The sequence below is a fragment of the Phalacrocorax aristotelis genome, chromosome 16 (assembly GCF_949628215.1).
Source record: "Phalacrocorax aristotelis chromosome 16, bGulAri2.1, whole genome shotgun sequence".
Classification (NCBI taxonomy): Eukaryota; Metazoa; Chordata; class Aves; order Suliformes; family Phalacrocoracidae; genus Phalacrocorax; species Phalacrocorax aristotelis.
The window spans coordinates 10,657,083-10,674,348 of NC_134291.1; the positions used below are offsets into that span (position 1 = coordinate 10,657,083).

At 43.9% G+C, this 17,266-nt stretch overlaps 1 long non-coding RNA gene across 5 annotated transcripts; it reads left to right on the forward strand.

Moving 5' to 3' along the window:
• Nucleotides 1–2,688: 2,688 nt before the first annotated feature.
• Nucleotides 2,689–7,624, forward strand: LOC142065460 (uncharacterized). Of its 5 annotated transcripts, none has more exons than XR_012663427.1 (3): nt 2,689–2,709; nt 6,251–6,417; nt 7,500–7,624. It is a non-coding gene; the product is annotated as an uncharacterized LOC142065460 (long non-coding RNA). The 5 variants fall into 5 exon arrangements; XR_012663424.1 differs by lacking the exon at nt 2,689–2,709 and adding an exon at nt 3,387–3,521; XR_012663425.1 differs by lacking the exon at nt 2,689–2,709 and adding an exon at nt 3,387–3,506.
• Nucleotides 7,625–17,266: the final 9,642 nt, after the last annotated feature.

Here is a 17,266-nt window from a genome sequence, read left to right on the forward strand (position 1 = left end):
TGTTCAGATAAAAGTCACTGTGAGGACTGCCCTTTGGGATGAGTTTCTGCTGTTGTTGCAAATTCAGCAAAGAATACAGAGATGCTTAAGGTTAAACTAGGGTGCAGATGCTCTGCTGAACCAAGCCTAAGCTAACGCGTGTAACTCCTGAACCAAACACTGTTCGACTTCTTGTACCTCTGCCCTTCAGTGATAGCTCAACTGGTCAAGCAGAAAGGTGAAATGAGACGTCTTTCAAACCACACATCATGGTCCGTACAATGAAGGTTTCGTAACTCACAGCCACTATGGTGCATTTTTCCCATAGGCGAGGGCAGGAATTTGCATACAATGAGAATATTTTTTCTAAGTTAAACCAAAACACAGTCTTATTTCATTTCTTTCAAAGAAGGTTTGGAGGATAGCCATATACATTTTGAAATCCCTGGACCAGAAATAAGCCATTAAAACAGATTTTGCAAGATGTGGCTTTTTTCATAATAAAGGGAGGGAATGGATCTCTTTTTCATTTTGGATCCTAAGAGTAATATTTCATTACTCTTTTTCCAAAACAAAAGAAGAACGAATTGATTGCTTTAAGTTCCTCATTCAGAAACATTCCGATAACATCACACCTTACGCTTTGGATTCTGTAATAGCTTTTCCCTGAGCTCTTGACAGCAGGGTTCTAATTTTTGCTGAGTTAACAGCATGTTCTCCAGAGTAATGATTCTGGAGGCAATAAGGAAACTGTAAAATAGAACCTGGATACAAGATACAACGTGCTTGAGACCTCAGATGGACTGCTGTATGTTTTGCATTGTCAGTCTTAGATTTCATGTTTAAGACTAAGGAAGCAACATTCAGAACACCCATTGTGAAGGTCCTTCTACATTTCTCCATGGAACAAATTCTCTTGGGCTTTTATATACATGCCTACATGTGCATGTGTGTATATAAATGTGTGTGTGTATATATAAACCCCACCATTTAATATTCTCCCTTCAAGAAATTATATAGTCTTTAAAAGTACTTTTATAATCAGAAGCATCCCTTTCTTTGCACTTCAAAGCTAGCAATTGATTAACTGAATTATTTACAGCTGCCAGTGATGATAATTGGTTTCTGATGAACCAGGATTCATTATAAATGTAATTGCAAGGTAGGCTGACCCCTTACTAAACTGAAGGCTCTTGCTGATCTTAGGAGCACGTGCAGGTTTGTAAGATTATGATCTCTCTTATATTTTTGTCTGAAATAGCTGCTTCTATAATTGTTTAGTATACTAAAAATATATGGGCTTAATTACAAAATAAGGTGGTAACTCACTAAAATCAAGGTGGGTTCTGTGCATGGCCTAGTGTCTGTAACAAGTTTGCATGTTAGTAGATCTGGAAGAGCACCGCTGAGTATCTTATTGCCTGGCCTAAGCAATTATTTTTTGGTGGTATTTATTGAGCCTCTTGGTGTACTTTGAAACTGATTTCTAGTTCAATTATCTGCTGAAGCATAAGAAAGCTGATTAGAAAATATATTTGTTCTGCCATGTGATATTTTCTCTTATAAAGATAAGTATACAGGGTAGTCAGCTTTGATGCTGAGTAAGCTTTCCTGTGGGATCCCTTAGTTACATAGCAGGATTTAGTTTTGCTGTTTGAGTATCAGAATGCCCAGATTCTTCTGGCTTTTGCAGGGCATTGGTACCTATTGGCTTCATCAGCACAGAGCATCATATGATAGTTCCAAAGTCTCCAAATTATTCTGTATCTTTAAAGTGTTCTGGGCAGGATTACATCCTCTACAGCAGCATACCTATACGTGGGAAAGAGAAATGTAACCAATTCCCCTGCTGACCTTTATCTTATTGTGTCTATTTAAAACAGGAAGAGCATGCCCATTGGTTCAGCCAATACCTTAAATAACTAAAAGACACCCTGCTATTCCCAATTCCTGACTACTTCCTTGTTTATTTCCCTTCTGGCTAACAGAAGCTTGCATATATATTTATATATGTATGCAAATTTTCAATTTGAGACAGGTCTTACCCAAGAAAACAAAACAATCTGTGTAGCTCTTCCAAAAGCACTGCAGGGTTAGGTCTGTGGAAGGACGAACCATCTTATGCCAACCCCATAACGTTCCCTGAGCCGCTCTCTGAGGTGGGTGGGTGCTGGAGCATAAGTGTTTGGGACTTCCCACATACGAGCATCCCGGCTGACTCAGAGGCTGTTTCCCTCTGGAAAGGTGAGTGTTCCAGCACCCATCGGGTGGGTGTCCTTGTCACAGCCCCACAGTAGTGTTAGCAGTCGAAGTGCCCTGAGCTGACCTAGCAGCAGTGGTTCTGGTTTTCCTCACCTGTTTTGCTGGTCCAATTGTTTTGAATTTAGTCCCTTACTGTGTAGGCTAAAGGAAAATGTTCTGCTTTACCTAAAATAATTAGTGGTCGATGCAGTGGAGCAGAATGATGAGGGAGGTACAAGCCTGCACTCATAAGCTTCTGGCCAGCTGTGTAGGGCACATTCCTGGGCAAGAAAGAACCCGGGAACTTATTGTGGACCAGCACTGTTGCAAAATCAGGTTGTTACCTGGTGTCGCAATGGGAGCCCCCACCGCAGCTTCTGAGGTTGGGCACCCTCCTGTCAAGCAGTTGTATGGAGAAAATGTAGCTGGGACACATCACCTAGGCTCTGCCAGTTACTTCTATTTACCTTGCTGAGTTACTATCTTTTGGTAAGAAGCTTACTCTCTTGCTGCCTTTAATTTTAAGCTAGATAGAAAATGTGGTTAATGTATGATTTTTTTTTTTTAAATGTGTATCTGTATTATCACTTTTGCATCTTTCCACCATTGTATGCAGACTACATAACGTGGTTAATAAGACTGGATTTACCTTGGTCTTTAGCAGTGTTCTCAGTGTAAGGAAACTGGAAAGCAAATGCACTTAATGGAGATCTTGAGGGAAAACATTGATGTTCTAGGTCTGTCCACTTGAAGTGAAGGCATTGAGTGCCTTAATTACTTACATCTAGATACCTCCCACTTTCAAAGGCACCTTAAAAAACACATAAGGCCTTCAGGGATTTAAAAAAGCAAAAGAAGTTTTTTCCCTAAAGCCCTTTAGGAACCTGGTGCTGTTTTGAATATCTGGATCCTCAGCCACTTCTGTGAAATCTGCAATTTGCCATTAGCCTGAGGGATCTGGGCGAGGTGGAAAATGAGCCGAGTCTGGTACAGCTGAATATCCCAATGTATGTCTGGAGTTTACTCCAAAATGCTGAAGTCAAATGCTCTTTTATCAATTCCTGTCACGCCAGGGAGTAAATATAGTGACCTGGACCTGCAGGAACTGAACTGATAAAAGCTGTATGCTGATGGATCTGGGAGTCACTTGCACAACTTCTCAAATAAAAAAAAAGCTGAGGCAGATCCTAACTGCAGGGCCTTGGAGCTGCATTCCCTGTGCTTCATTAGCTACATTTTGGTGCACGTCCATTTGGCGCTTGCGGAGATGCAGCTGCTTTCCAGGGGTGAGCAGCTGACTGGTGAGACAGAATGGCAGATACTGCTATAGCAGTATGTGCAGATGGTTGTTATTCCAAATGGAAATGTTTGGGTTTTATTTGTCAAGTATGTTCCCCAGCAGATAAAAGCAAAGATCTCTGTGGTGTTTGTAGTGAGGCTTGAGCACTGTTTACTGAAGAAGGGAAGGCTGAGAAAGGACTTGATTATCGCATAAAGCAGGGTAGGAGGGGTGACTGGAGAGTTAGCTTTTGCCTTGGCTGATGTTTGTGAGAACTGTGCTGTGAATCAACAGGCTGGCGTTGTACCTAGGCTCATCTGTGTGAATGTGTGGGGAGCGACGTTGCTTCCTCTGCATGGACCACGCCCGTGGGGAAAGGCTGGGGAAGGTGAGGTGCTAATGAAAAACAAAATTCTGCTTTTGGTCACAATTATTCCTTCTGCCTTCCCCCAGCAAGCAAGGTGAGCCCCAGCCCTTCCTCTCGCCGTGTTACCGCAGCCTGACTCTCTCTTTGCAAGAGTTGTCAACCATCACTTCAACAACAGGAGGCTGCGGAGGCGTTGGCCATTGGCAACCCTGGAGCTGCTGGTTCACACGGCCCCCAGGGCAGGGTCCAGGGGTGTGCTTTGGCGTGTCCCATACAGTCTGGACCTCTCCCGAAGACAGTAGCCAACAATCCTTGTGGTTTGCCAGACGGACATGTGGTGGAACTGTCATTATGAAACACGTAGTTTTGGGAAAGGAACTTACAGTCACTTTTGCAAGTTTTGGAATGAGTGAGTAGATCCACATCAGCACAGATGTGAGGCAAGTGGCAAGAAGAATCCTTCCAGTCTTGTGTAAAATCTCAGCTCAGTTTAGATTAGAAATAGCAGAAGCTTGCAAAGATACAGCCTTTGTTTTAAGAGAAGGCAGCAAAAAGAAGTCATTGTAGAGTTAAAAATCATCTACCACCTTTATTACATGGAGGAAATGTGGCATGGGATGAAAGGAAGAGCTTTATTTGCTGTTGAAGATGTTAGAGTCCATGTGGTAGACAACATCCAAAAATATGAAGTCACTTCCAAAAAACACAGCTGCTCTGTGAGAGCTATGATTTCCATATGACTGGGTTGTATGAGAACATCTCGGCGGCAGTCTCAGGGCAGGAATGTCGTCATGAACACTGCTGAACTTTAGAGATGACTGGATTGTTTTTCTGGTAGTATTTAGTGACACTATTTTGTAATGCTAGCCTTTCGGAAAAAAGATATTCCCCTGAATTAGCACACTACTGGCTTGTTTAATGAATGTTCTGCCTTTAAGACAAGATTAAGCAGACTGTTTTATTGCTCCAAAACTTTCACAGATTTGATTTATCTTTAAAAAATATATTCTAGCTTAGGCTGCTGGGAAACTAAAGAAATTACTGGATGAAATCCTGGGAATGTTGTTTTGCTCAGGATCAGCTTAGAGGGCCTTAGATGAAGGGGTGTGATACTCTCCCAAGAGACCACTGCTGTAGGAGTAAAACTGAGTGTACTTCAGGGCTACTGAAAGCCATTAGGACTTGGCATCGACTTTACCTTCCCTAGTGTGTTTTTGTAGCTGCAGAGTGGAATCTCGCTCTGACGTAGAAGGCAGTATCCTCTTCCACTTGCATGCTAAATTCTGTAATCATAACATTTATGTTTTCTATCATTTGAAACAGAGCTAGTATTCAGGTTTCACTGCAGAAAAAAAAAGATATTTTTTGCCCTTCATTCTTGCAGTAAAAGAGCAGTAGGATTTTTTTTTTGTTTAGACACTTGTGCTAAAACAAATTTGTCAGCCGCTGCTCTGAAAGATTGATCGATGACTAACAGAACAGAGTCCAGCTGCCTGTGAGGTCTGGGCTGTGCAAACCCCAAAAGAGCCTAAACATACTCTGCGTGTGGGAGAGGAGCCTCGGCTGCTGTGCAATCACTTATGTCAGCAGACATGGGATATTCCAGCACTGGGCAAATAAATATACCAAAAATGAGTAACCGAGTGAGAGAAAGGGACAGCTTTGGGAACGAAGGTGGTGAACCTGTTTGAATGTAGCGTACACTCAAGTGGCTGGGGGAGGAGTGATGTGCGTGCTCTGGTTTCAGTAACGTGTTGAGTCAAGAAGTGTTTGAAGAGAAAAGAATGACCTCTGTGTTCTCACAGGGATGGAGTCAGCCCAATTAAGTATGGTTTCTTAAATTGCTGACAAGTCTGTATAAACAAAGCTTGCATAGGCTGATCTGAAGCTTACAAGAGATCATTGCCTTTAATTATGGTTCAGCACAAGTGAAAATTGAGCTAGAGGTACTTGGAAGGTAGAAAGCTTGATGCTCCTGGCCTGAGTCGGTATGTGGATTTTGTGGCTGTTAGTAAGCAGGCTTTCCCTGCACGCAGTTTCCATTGGATCACAGCCCACAACTGGTTTGTCTGGGCTCTGAGCACCATGATAATAACTTCCCCTGGAGCTGTATGTAGGTAGGTACCAGTGAATAGTGTTATTTTCCATAAATTTACAGAGTCATGTCACCCAGCCACTGAATGAGTCACTTTGATGCCTTTTCTGAGGCACTGTCCTTAGAAGTGAAGTTACTGCTTTGTTCATTTGCTCCTCAATTTTGCAACTTATGTACCAAATATAGGTGACGTAACTGTTCCAGGCTTAGACCAGAGCCACAGATAGCAGCCACAAACACTCTTCACTGGACCATGCTAGTTTCCTGATCATGTTTTATCTCTCTCCAGCCTTCCTTGTCCAGATCCAGTGTTTGCTAGCAAGGCCTCCAAATTGTTGGGCTTACATCGATATTCCTATTTTCCCTTCATGCAAACAATGGAGATCTCAGCAAAAGCCCATCCAGGATCTTGGGAATTTCCTACAGACCTCAAAGGATTTTGGAGCTAGCTCATAGGTGAACAAACTGTTTCAGTTAAGGGTTGTCACGAATGTAATTCATGCAGGGCAAGTGCACAAATCCCTGAGCTGCTGCTTCTGTTTCTTGCCTCCTCTTCAAATTGCGAGAGAACTTTCCAGCGTGTGATTAGTTCTCATGGAGAACAGCTTGTATCTTAATCTTTTTATTTTTTTTAATTTTAAACCAACACACTCTGATTTGCCTCATCATATCTAGAAATTGTAATGATTCAACAAAGATGTGGATGCGGGCTCACTGGGCGCTTGTTCTCTGCAGACAGTGTGCTGCGTGTTCAGTAGCGTGCCTTGGCTCACAAGCTTTCCCAGCAGGAAGCTTATAATGAAAGGGTTATTGAGCAAGAAACAGAAAGATTGAAACTAAAGTCACTCCTGACTGAACAGCTGGCTTTGTTTTTAATTTGTGCTATCAAGAAGGGATGGGGGCAGGGGAGGAAGTTTTCCCTCCTTCACATAGAGGATATCCATGACCTTCAGGTGCTTAATCACTGCGTTTTACTGCTCACTTCTAACACTTCCCCATCTGTAACATCTCTGTTCTGAGAAGTAGTGAAGTACTTTAAAACTGTGATTAATTGTGGATTTAATTGCTGTCCCCTCCCCAAAAGAAGCTAACCACAGCCAAAGCAGAGAGAATAAATGACTGACCCTGGGAATGCTGAATTTTGGAGCTCAGTGTTGGAGGCAGAGCTGGAGCCCAGGTCACAGCACTCCTTGCTTGCTTTCCTGATGAGCGTATATTTTTTTGGAGGCAGAATGTGTGTGTCAGGATGGAGGCGAAGGGTGGAAATCTGGGGATGGAATTGTACTTGCCAGCTCTTACCATGAATTAATTGCATTTGGCTTGCCCAGCAAGTATTCATTGCCTTGAGAGAATACACACAGAATTTTGCAAGACTGAACTGTCCCAGCTCCAGCTGTAATGCTTCCTATCCTGAGCACTCCAGCAAAAAAAAAACCTGTGTTGTACCCGTCATTTTTATGAAAGCACTAATGATTTTACACTTGATAGATGCCTGTTGCCACTGTATCCATCCCTGACTTCTCCCCTTCTGTCTGCAGCATGTCCGGTACTGTCTGGTTAACTCCTTCACCTCCAGATGTGGCTGCATTTCATGCAAGACCTGCAAGTGGTGTAAAGGCCATTAAAAAAAAAAAAGGCATGGGATTCTTCACCATGGAAGTCACTCTGTCTGTGTTAGGTATATCATTAATGTGGCATCCCTTGCCAAGTGCTGTTGCACTTCTCGCATTCAAAGCATTGCCATGAATTCCTGCCATGCAGAAAGGTCGGCACTTCCCCAGCAAATGTGTTCCTGCTGCTCGGGGGTCTGAAAGTGGCTGGGCAAAGGGTCAAAAACTGCAGGCGGTCTGGGAGCTACTGCCCAAACCAGCTGCCTGCCCTCTCAGGGTGGGAAGGGCATCCTGGCTCTTCTGCCCCTTGCAGATGACAACAGTTCAGGCAGATAGAGAAAACGCAAGATATAAATAATTTACTTTGATTAAAGCTACTGCTCCTGGGTGATAACTGTGCCTTCTTCCCTCTGTGCCCTGTAGTATAAGCAGTTTCAGAAGGAAAAACTAAAGATTACACCAAAAACCCAACAGAAGGTTTTCCATGGTAGAAAAGGGAGAGGAAACTGTTTAGGTCTGAGGCTGATAGAAATCCTTGGTTTATCAAAAGAGTAGGAGAAGCTGTTGCTCTCCTTTGGAGTTCTCTGTACCTGCAAATTGCTTTAGGCTGAAAGCTTCCCTTGCTACTGCACTTGCATTACTGACCCTTGCCTGGCTCACCTAGGTAGGGGTTTCGTTTCAGTAGCTCTCAGCTGGACACAGCATACCTCAGTCCTTACCGCTGCGTGGCTTTCTGAAAACAGTTTGCACGGACATCTCCCAAGGAGCAAGTACTGCCTTGCTTTTCTTTTTCCCTCCTTTTTGTAGGAATAGTGTTAAAGATGTACTTTCTCTGTTCAGAAAGATTTTTCTTTTCTCTTTCTCCCTTGGCCTCCCATATGATGCCCTGAACTCAGAACAACTGCATGCTTGGCTTGTAGTGCCTGTTCTTCAAATCCTTAATGCACTGGGCAGTCAAATCCCTATGGGATGTAACATCTGTGCAGTGTTTTGCACCTGGAAAAGTTGGAAGATAATTGAAAGTCAAACCTAATAAGGGGAAAGTGTCCATGCTCCCAACTGTGCCACCTGTATCTGGTATGGGACGATTCGTTAGCAGCTCCTGCATCCCTGAGGATGCCTTCCACAGCTTCCTCAGAAACAAAACAAAATCCAGGCAGCAAAACCACAAACTGGGGGCAGAGCTGTTTCTGGCTGCAGCAAATTTGGGCCCAGTGGGCTCCAGGAGCTTGGAGGCTCTATAAGTGGATGGTGAAGTGGCAGTTTTGTGGTCCTCTCTGATCATCCAAACCAGAGAGATATATATAGGCTATACATTCAACTGGGAGAAACGTCAGTGGTACTAAGCCTAGCCCTGTCTGTGATTAATGGTGGACAGGCAGTGCTGTGCGAGGGGAACGACCAAGGCCATGCTGTGTGTGGGACTCCTGGCCCTGGTACCTGCAGGAAACCTGGGCTGCTGCCACGCTTCAGCAAAGGGGCTTTAACCTGTGATCTGGATGATTTTTTGATGTCTACATTGGAGGGTAGGTGCTATGTACTCTTGTCTCTTGAGGTCTGACAGTCTCATGGGGCAAGTATGTCTCTTCCTAGTGTCCGTGCTCACGTCAAGAGCCTTGAGCCCCCTCACTTGTCTCCCCTGGCCCCACCAGAGCCCAGCCTGCTTCTATATAATAAATAAATCTGTTTTCTTTTGCCTTGAAAGGAAAAGGGCTGAGGGCTTCCTAAAACCAATTGGGTAAATTGTTTATTGTGCAAATTTCAATAAGGGTTTTAAAAAGGAAGTGGTCTGTAAGCCCTGATAAACATTGTGTGGTAGATAGCAGTAGGAAAGGGTTGCGGTTCCATCTGAATGTATACACAGACCTGGGTCTCTCATGGGTACGCGAAAACAATGAATTATATATCATGTACTGCAAGGCCGGCTCCTGGGCTGTGGAACCCCATCTGCCAAAGCCGCTGGTACCAGTGGCTGTTGGGGATGGGGTACTGGGTGGGCAGGACCTGTCTCTGAGCTGGGGCAGCGAGGATGCAAGTTCCTGCTTGTAGGTGATACAGTTAGTGATGCTAATTGCAGTGGCCGGGTCTCCAACAGCAACTGCTCCTTAACAGTGCAAAAATAGGGTGAGCACTGAATGGGCAATAAATACAGGCAAACATTGAGGGACAGTCTGAGTTGAGTCTGAACATGTGCGTTTGCTGCTCCACTGCCTCTAGCACGCTCTCTCCTAGCAGAGCTCCGACAGATTGGGAACCTTGGCTTGCAGCTTACAAAACCTGAAGACAATTTTTTTTTGCCTGGCCAAGGACTATTTACATAATTATGTGCTCGAAGAATTGGGTTCCAAATAAAGACATGATTTCAGCTATAAACACACATTATCTTTCTTGAAAGCATTAAAAACTCCCACAGAGTAAATTTCTAACTCTATTAGCTTGAGTTAGTGTGTGTTTAGAAACTTAAAAATCAGTGGAGGAAAGATGGCTTAACTGAAGTTACAGCAGGAGAAGTTCAATATTAAAATTAAGTATAAAAATGAATGTTGCCTATAAAAGATTACCCTTTTTTGCTTGTTAAGAAGGGTCATGGTACTTGGCCTAGTGGTTATGTTCTAGGACTCGCAAATGTTTGTTCCAGTAATTGGCTTTCTATGAAAATTATTTGTTTCTCATTAAAATGTAGATAATCCTTTGCTGTAACTATTATCTGAAAAGGAGAAAAAAAAAAACCCTTAAACCCCAAAACTAGAACTGGTGTGGTCAGAGCAGAATCTCATTTGGAAGATATATGAGAACCTCATATGATGTTGATTTGTATTGGCTCTGAAGTCCTTTATGTAATAGTTTCACTGTCATATTGAAAATTCTACATCATCCGTAGCTCAGTTTTTCCCAGTATTGCTGAGAAATCCTTGGACACTGGTCAACTTATCTTGACAGATGAAGAGAAAATATTTGGTGTGCGAAGATCATGCTGGGATAGCTTGCTTAGTTAAGTGCCTGCTCCTTTGAACCCATATTAAGGAGCTGCCCGTCACTGTACATGCAGCTCCACTAACCCTGGTGAAACAGTATGGACAGGAATGACTCCTGCAAGTAAAGCTGTGTGGACTCGGGCACAAGTGTTGCTTTCAGAGAAGGATGAAGGTGTGTCTGATGCAGCTGCAGAGGGTCATGGTGTGGATTACAATGAGGTAATAGGAAGCTCTGTAGTTTCTCTTGGTCCAGATGAGAGAAGTGTTTGTTTAGGAGTGTCCTCCCCAGAGCTGGGTAGCAGCAGAGTCATAACACTTAACTTGTATTTTGGAGGTAGAGCTACAATTCTCTCGGGGTAGGGGTGGGAGCGTTGCAATCAAGGCTCCTGCCCTCAGCATGATAGGAGAGGTGGAGGGGAAATGATTTTCCAAGTCACTCCTAGGAGCTTTGTATTTTCATGTTATAAAGGCAGGCTTGACGGATCCCGCTGCCAAAGTGTTGGCTGGAATAGAAACTCCTCCTAGCCTGTTTTGCAGACGAGAGGTACTGGATGGCTGCACTAGCTTCTTCAGGGTACTTTTTTTTCTGCTTTACAAATTCAGTGTTTTAAGGATGCATTCATGCATTAAGACGCTCCAGTGGAGCTCCACAAAAGTAGCTGTGATCCAGAGACATCCAGCCACGCCATGGCCCAGCCGCTACAGTGCGCAATACCCGGTTAACCGTGGGTGTGAACATCCTTTTGTTCAAGAAGTTCAGGGGTCAGTTGGAATAGCTGGGGAGGAGGTTTTGCTATCACTCGTGTACTTGTGAAAAAGCAGGACCAGGAGGCTGAACAGTTTATTGGGGGCAGAGGATATTATGGCAGAGTGGGGGTTTTGATGTCACCTGCATCCCAGTCCAGCAACGTGGCCATGAGGCAGCAGGAGAAAGGAGCAGCGAAGCACTGCCATCTCACCCCTGCTCCCTGAGCGCTGGCAGGATTACGTCCTAAACCCCGAAGGACGACTGCAAGCCCTGGACAACTGTTTGTTGTGGGGTTGCTACTGGAGTCTGTGGTATAAAGGAGTTTCTCAGGCATGTTGGTGAGTCATCTGAGACAGGAGCTACACGTTGCCCCCTCGCCCAGCAGCCGATCCTGGACAGTGGCTGCTATTTAAATCGACAGCAGAAGTGTCAATGTATCTGTGACATTTTTTTAAAGATGGCTGAGGAGACCAGGAGCTGACAAATGATTCTTCCACTTCTCCCATCTAATTTTGGATTAGCTGCATTTACAAACAGGTGCTGACATGTCCCCAGGTCCTAAAATTCCTCAGCGTGTCTCTTTGGGGTTTCCAAAACCCAAACCTGTGGAGCAGAGAGCAATGAGCTCAGGTACATCAGTGTTTCATCCTTCGCAGTATATGCAAGCAAGTCACATGTCATAGGCTTGGTTTTAAATGCCTTCTTGGTTGATCTCTTAGAAGGAAGCTAAAACACCTTCCTCCCAGCTGCTCTCTTCTGCCCATGTCGTTGGTGTAAACTGTGGGTTTTGCTCAGTTCTGGCCTCATGCTTTATGTAAAGGTGCCCAATATACCCTGGAACTTGGCTCAGCAGGGCGCTGGGTTGCTCACAGCAGGCCCTGCGGTGACAGAGATGACCATGAGCACAGCCTGCACACCGCTGTGTCGCGCTAGTGGGAAGCTGCATCTGGTGAAATGGCTTTTACCATGACGAGGCAATCTGGGAGGAGGGAAGCTTCTAGAACAGACTCCCACTGAGCATTTGCTGCCAGGAGCAAGGGAGCCAGGACCCATCAAGGGGTGGGATGCCCTATCAGATGAGGACCGCTTTGGCTCTGCCTGGGTGCTGAGGCTTTGCCCCAGGATGGAGGAGAAGCAAAGCACTGCTGCAGGATGTTCCATTGCTTGTTCAAACCTCCCCTGGTGCCAGGGTGTATGTGGAAGATGCTGTTATCTGCAGCCATTTCTGAGAGCATGTTTATCTCTGAGGCATTTCCAAAGAAAATACTGTTTCCCCAGCTTTGTGCTGGCACAGCTTCTATGGAAAGAGAAAATGAAAAACAGAGCTCCTTCAGAGAGCTCTGGTGCAAACCACAATGCTGTCCAATGCTTTTTGTGCAGCTCAGGGCTCACGGAGGCAGTCACTTCTGGTGCCCATCAGGTACCATTTACTGAACGGCTACAATTAAACACGTTTTCTTTTTCCCCACTCGCTCTGTGCTGGTGCTTTCAGTCCCAACATGCTTGAAGGAAGAGGTGATCAGGCCTCTTGGGTATCCCTGAACCTCACCTCAAAGCACTGAGAGAATGAGCATCACCCCCTCAGGGGTGAGCACCCATGGAGCTCTCTTCATGGGGTAAGGCACAGCCAAAGCAAAGGCTGCTGACTCCATCGGTTCAGAGCAGCGTCCTGGAGGGCTGCAAAGTGGTGGGACTGTCCAAAGACATGAATGCAAATAGGCAGGCAGTTTATGCAGAGGAATAAATATACATTGAGTTATCTTTGGAAGTTTACCAAGTTCTCAAGAAGTCTAATAATTTTTCAGCTTTTAACATGCTTCTCATGGACCCTGATTTTTTTTTAAGCCACAGCATCTGCAAGCTTCAGATTTCTCATCAGGGTAAGAGCCTGAATGCCATCTCTCCCATAGGAGCCAGTATCCTCCCCAGGTTCGTGATGCTCCTCCATCTCCCAGCATGTAGCATGATTCAGTCTCTGAGTTCAGCACAGGGATGTTACTGGTGTAAATGGCAGGAAAAGAATTCTTCAGTGGCTTTTCTAAAGAAATGTAACTTGCACAATTAAACACTATTAGTACACTATTACAAGGTTTATGCTTGACAGCATGTGGTATTGAAGTATGTCTATTTATCAGCCTGACTTCCTGCAATGCATACCTCAACTGTACGTAAGTAGTATTGGTGTAAGGCCAAGGATATGAACTACTTTTAAATCGGCTCCAGCTGCAAGTACGGACCTAAGTAGAAAACATTAAAGGTGAGGATGTGGATAAGAATTCAGAATCTGGGGGAAAATACAATGTCTTTGACTAGCTTGTTTTCCATGCTCCTTCACTGGATATTGATTGAAGGAGTCTGAAGAAAAACAGCTCTTTAAATCAACATGCTATCAAGTAACAACACCGCAGAAAACAGAGCTCCTCAGAGCTGCTGCAGGCCTGCCTGCCCTGGGAACTGTACAAGCCTAAGAAGTCAAAAGCACTGACCTGAATAAGAATGAGACCATTTTGGGCAGCTGAAATTTAATGTGGAGCCTGAATAAAAGGCCTTCCAGTTCACTAGGAGAAAATGTGAATAACTTACTGTTTCTTGGCTGAAATTGTGGTGTTAAGAGCAGGCAGCAGCATTACACAGCATGCTTTTCATTACTGATGTCAATTTTGATACAGTCCCAGTGGGACTATAGAAAAACTCTGCCCCATTATGTTTCAGAACAATAGGATCACTGCAAAAGAAAGACACCAAGTGCAAGTGTGCCAAGCTAATTCCTTTCCAGCTTCAGCTTGAGCAAAAACATTGAGGAATGAACATCCTCGGATCTTGAGGTGGACAGCATCAATATTCCAATCTGTGTGATGGGGCTTTTTCTGGCCTTTATGTTTGTACACTAGCTTTTGCAAGGATGACACATCACTCTTCTGCTCTCCTGAAATGCTCTTGCATGTGTGTGTTGGAGTCCTGCTACTGCGTGAGCACCGAATGCAAATGGCATGTTAGGAAGGGGTGTTATGGCCTATGATGCTGATCCATCAGGTCCTGCCTCCAGCAGTAGTTGCTGATATGAAGGTATAACATTGTCTTTTAGTGATGTTTGGATGAAGATGTGCATTTATAGCATAAATCTCCATGGATTGCTTTCTAAGATGGCACAGTTGTTAAGGAAGTGCTGATGTCTCATTGCCCTGACTTGTAATAGCTGTTGGAGTTTCACCAACTGAATGGTAGGGTTATGACTAAAATTCAGACTCTTCTTCTTGTATCCCATTTTCACAGAGAAGTTAACAGTGAATGAACAGGACACTCTTAGAGGGCATTTAATAATCTGGGTTGATCTTGAATAGCCAGTTCTTGCCAAGCTGTTGACTCGGGGTGAGCCTCCAGCTGCAGTGAGTGTTGCAAGGGTCTCCCCTTGGGTTTTTTTTTGTTTTGGTTTGGTTATTTGGGTGGCTTCGGACAAGCACTTATGGTTTCTGTCAATAAGAAAGAAACCAATGGGGAAGATGAAAAAACTTTCTGAATACAAGCCATCTTCATTTAACTATATCATGAGGATTATAAATATATCAGAAGGGTAAGCACCAGGGAGGAAGAAGAGCTATTTGAACAGGACAATGTTGGCACAAGAACAAATGAGTGTAGGCTGGCCATAAATATACTTAGGGTGGAATTTGGAAGAAGGTCTCTGGGCATCAGAGAGATTTTCTTTCAGTTAAAGGAGTGTGGGAAAGAAATAGACTTCCCCCCACCCCAGATGAGGCTTGCTAAGTGCATATGAGCAACTACACATCACAACTGCTGTCTACAATTCTGCAGATCCCTTCCTGATCTGTGCTCCTATATCAAAGGATAAAGGCAGATTTTCATCACCCTACTTCAGTTAATTTTTGTGAAGAAGGACTTTCAAGGAACTTGCAGTTCCTTGAAAACACAAGCAATTGTCATTCCAGCTTTGGACAACAGGCTTCAGACCTCAATGACTTTTTGAGTCTATTCAGAACAACTGAGAGCACCAGCTGAAGAGCAATGTGAACAGCTAGCAGAGCGAACGGGCATTACTCTGCATTTCACTTTTCCAGTGCTAAAAACAGCAAGTCATTGGAAACTGGAATTTGCAAAGAAAACCATGTCAATAGATAATAAACTACAGGGAGAAGGTACTAAACTTATCATGTCTCATCTCTATAAGCCAAATTATTAAATCCTCAACTTTATTGAGAGGCCTGTAAGTGGTTTATGCTCAGGGCTGGTATGCTGCTTCCGTTTATGAAATGTAAAATTTCATCACGATGGGATGCAACTCCCAGGCATCATGTCTGTGTTTTCCTGTCTGCTCTGTTGCACTGGGATGACTGACTGGGGGACATACAAGAAACAGCTGTCTCTGCTCACTTTTCCCTGTCTTCTCCTCTACATCCTCAGTGTTTGCTGTAGCTTCTTCCACCAGTGTCGCCCAAGAGTTCCTTTTCATCCTAGGAAAAGGACCAAACTCAGTAGAAGTATCCCAGAAGCTCACGACTCGTATCTCTAGCTCAGGTCTCAAATACATCTTGCGCTTCATAGCCTCCCAGTTCAGACCCCGGGGCAGCTCTGCGTCTCCATGTGAACCAGCTGCCTTCTTTCCTGGCTCTTTGCACCCCACAAATTGCTTCTAGGCCTTTGGCAGACTACTTGCTAAAGGGGTCCCCCAATGGTCCCTTTTAAGCTTTACCCCATCAGCCCAGGTAACAGTCCCAGCATGTCTTGCACTTGGTTTTTCTTGAAAAAAATGCCTTTGGACTGAACCTACTCTAGAACAGGCAAGGAACTGGCTTTTTGGGGGGAGAGGGGGAGGGCAAAGTTTCCCACTTGTTGAAGCTGAACTTCTGTAGTTGGAAACAGCATTTTCCTGCAAACTTTCATGGTAGTTCTTTGATTTAGGGTGAAATTTTGGGGGCAAAATTAAAGTTCATGAGGCCAATCCTTTCATTTTCTTTCCTCAAGATGTTTTGCTCCTTTGAATCATTTGTTGCATCCTAAAGGCACAACTATGTGTCTGAAGATCAGCCCTTCAACCTGCTCACAGCTGCTTTTTCCTCTTCTGTGGCTGGCAGTTCTCATTCTTCTAGTTGGGATCAGCCTCCCTGTTAGTCGTAAATTATCTCCATACTCACCATCTCTTCTAATCTCAGTTTTAGGAACTACCTGGTTTAAGACAGGGTCAAAAAAATATGGTGTGGAACAGAGGCTTGTAGGAACTAGAAGGTCTGCCTCTGGTGCCTGTTTATGGATCTTAAGGTAAAACCATTGATTATGGACTTCAACACAAGAAACCTATCTGCTCCATCCTAAACAACTGGGTTTGAGAAGATTTTTTTTTTCCTTCCTTCTTATCCCAGTAACATATTTGAAATGGTTATTAAAATTGGATAGTTTCTCTGAACTTACCTTAGCAGCATAACTATAATAATATCACCTGACAATCTGTACTAATAATACCAGAAGTACCGAATCAATTGTAACCAGGCCAGTTTAAGTTGATTTAAACAGCCTCTGCTACAGTCAACTGACTGTACAAGCCATTGCAAGCCATTAGGCAAGCTGATAAAATAGAAGATGCTTTGGTATGCCTTTACAATCAGATTTCCTCCCATGATATAACCTGATTTTAGTTCAACTCTTGTCTCTTTGTGTAATTTCTTGTAATGATAAATTACCTAGCCTTAGAGATGTTTATAGTTCTTGGTTCATTGAGGGTGGAACATATGTCAGTGCTCACATCTTCCACTTGTTCTCTGAAGATGCTGTTACTGGCCATGGGGAAACATTGTCAGGAGGTGATCTGTGCTAATATTTGTAGGAGCCCCTAAGCAATGGGACATGTAAGCAGAGCCTCTGAGATGGATTTTAATGATTTTTTTTCTAGCCAATTTCCCTCTCCTGTTCTCCTCTTTTCTTATTTTTTTTCCTTTTTTTTTACTGAAAGAATAAACTGA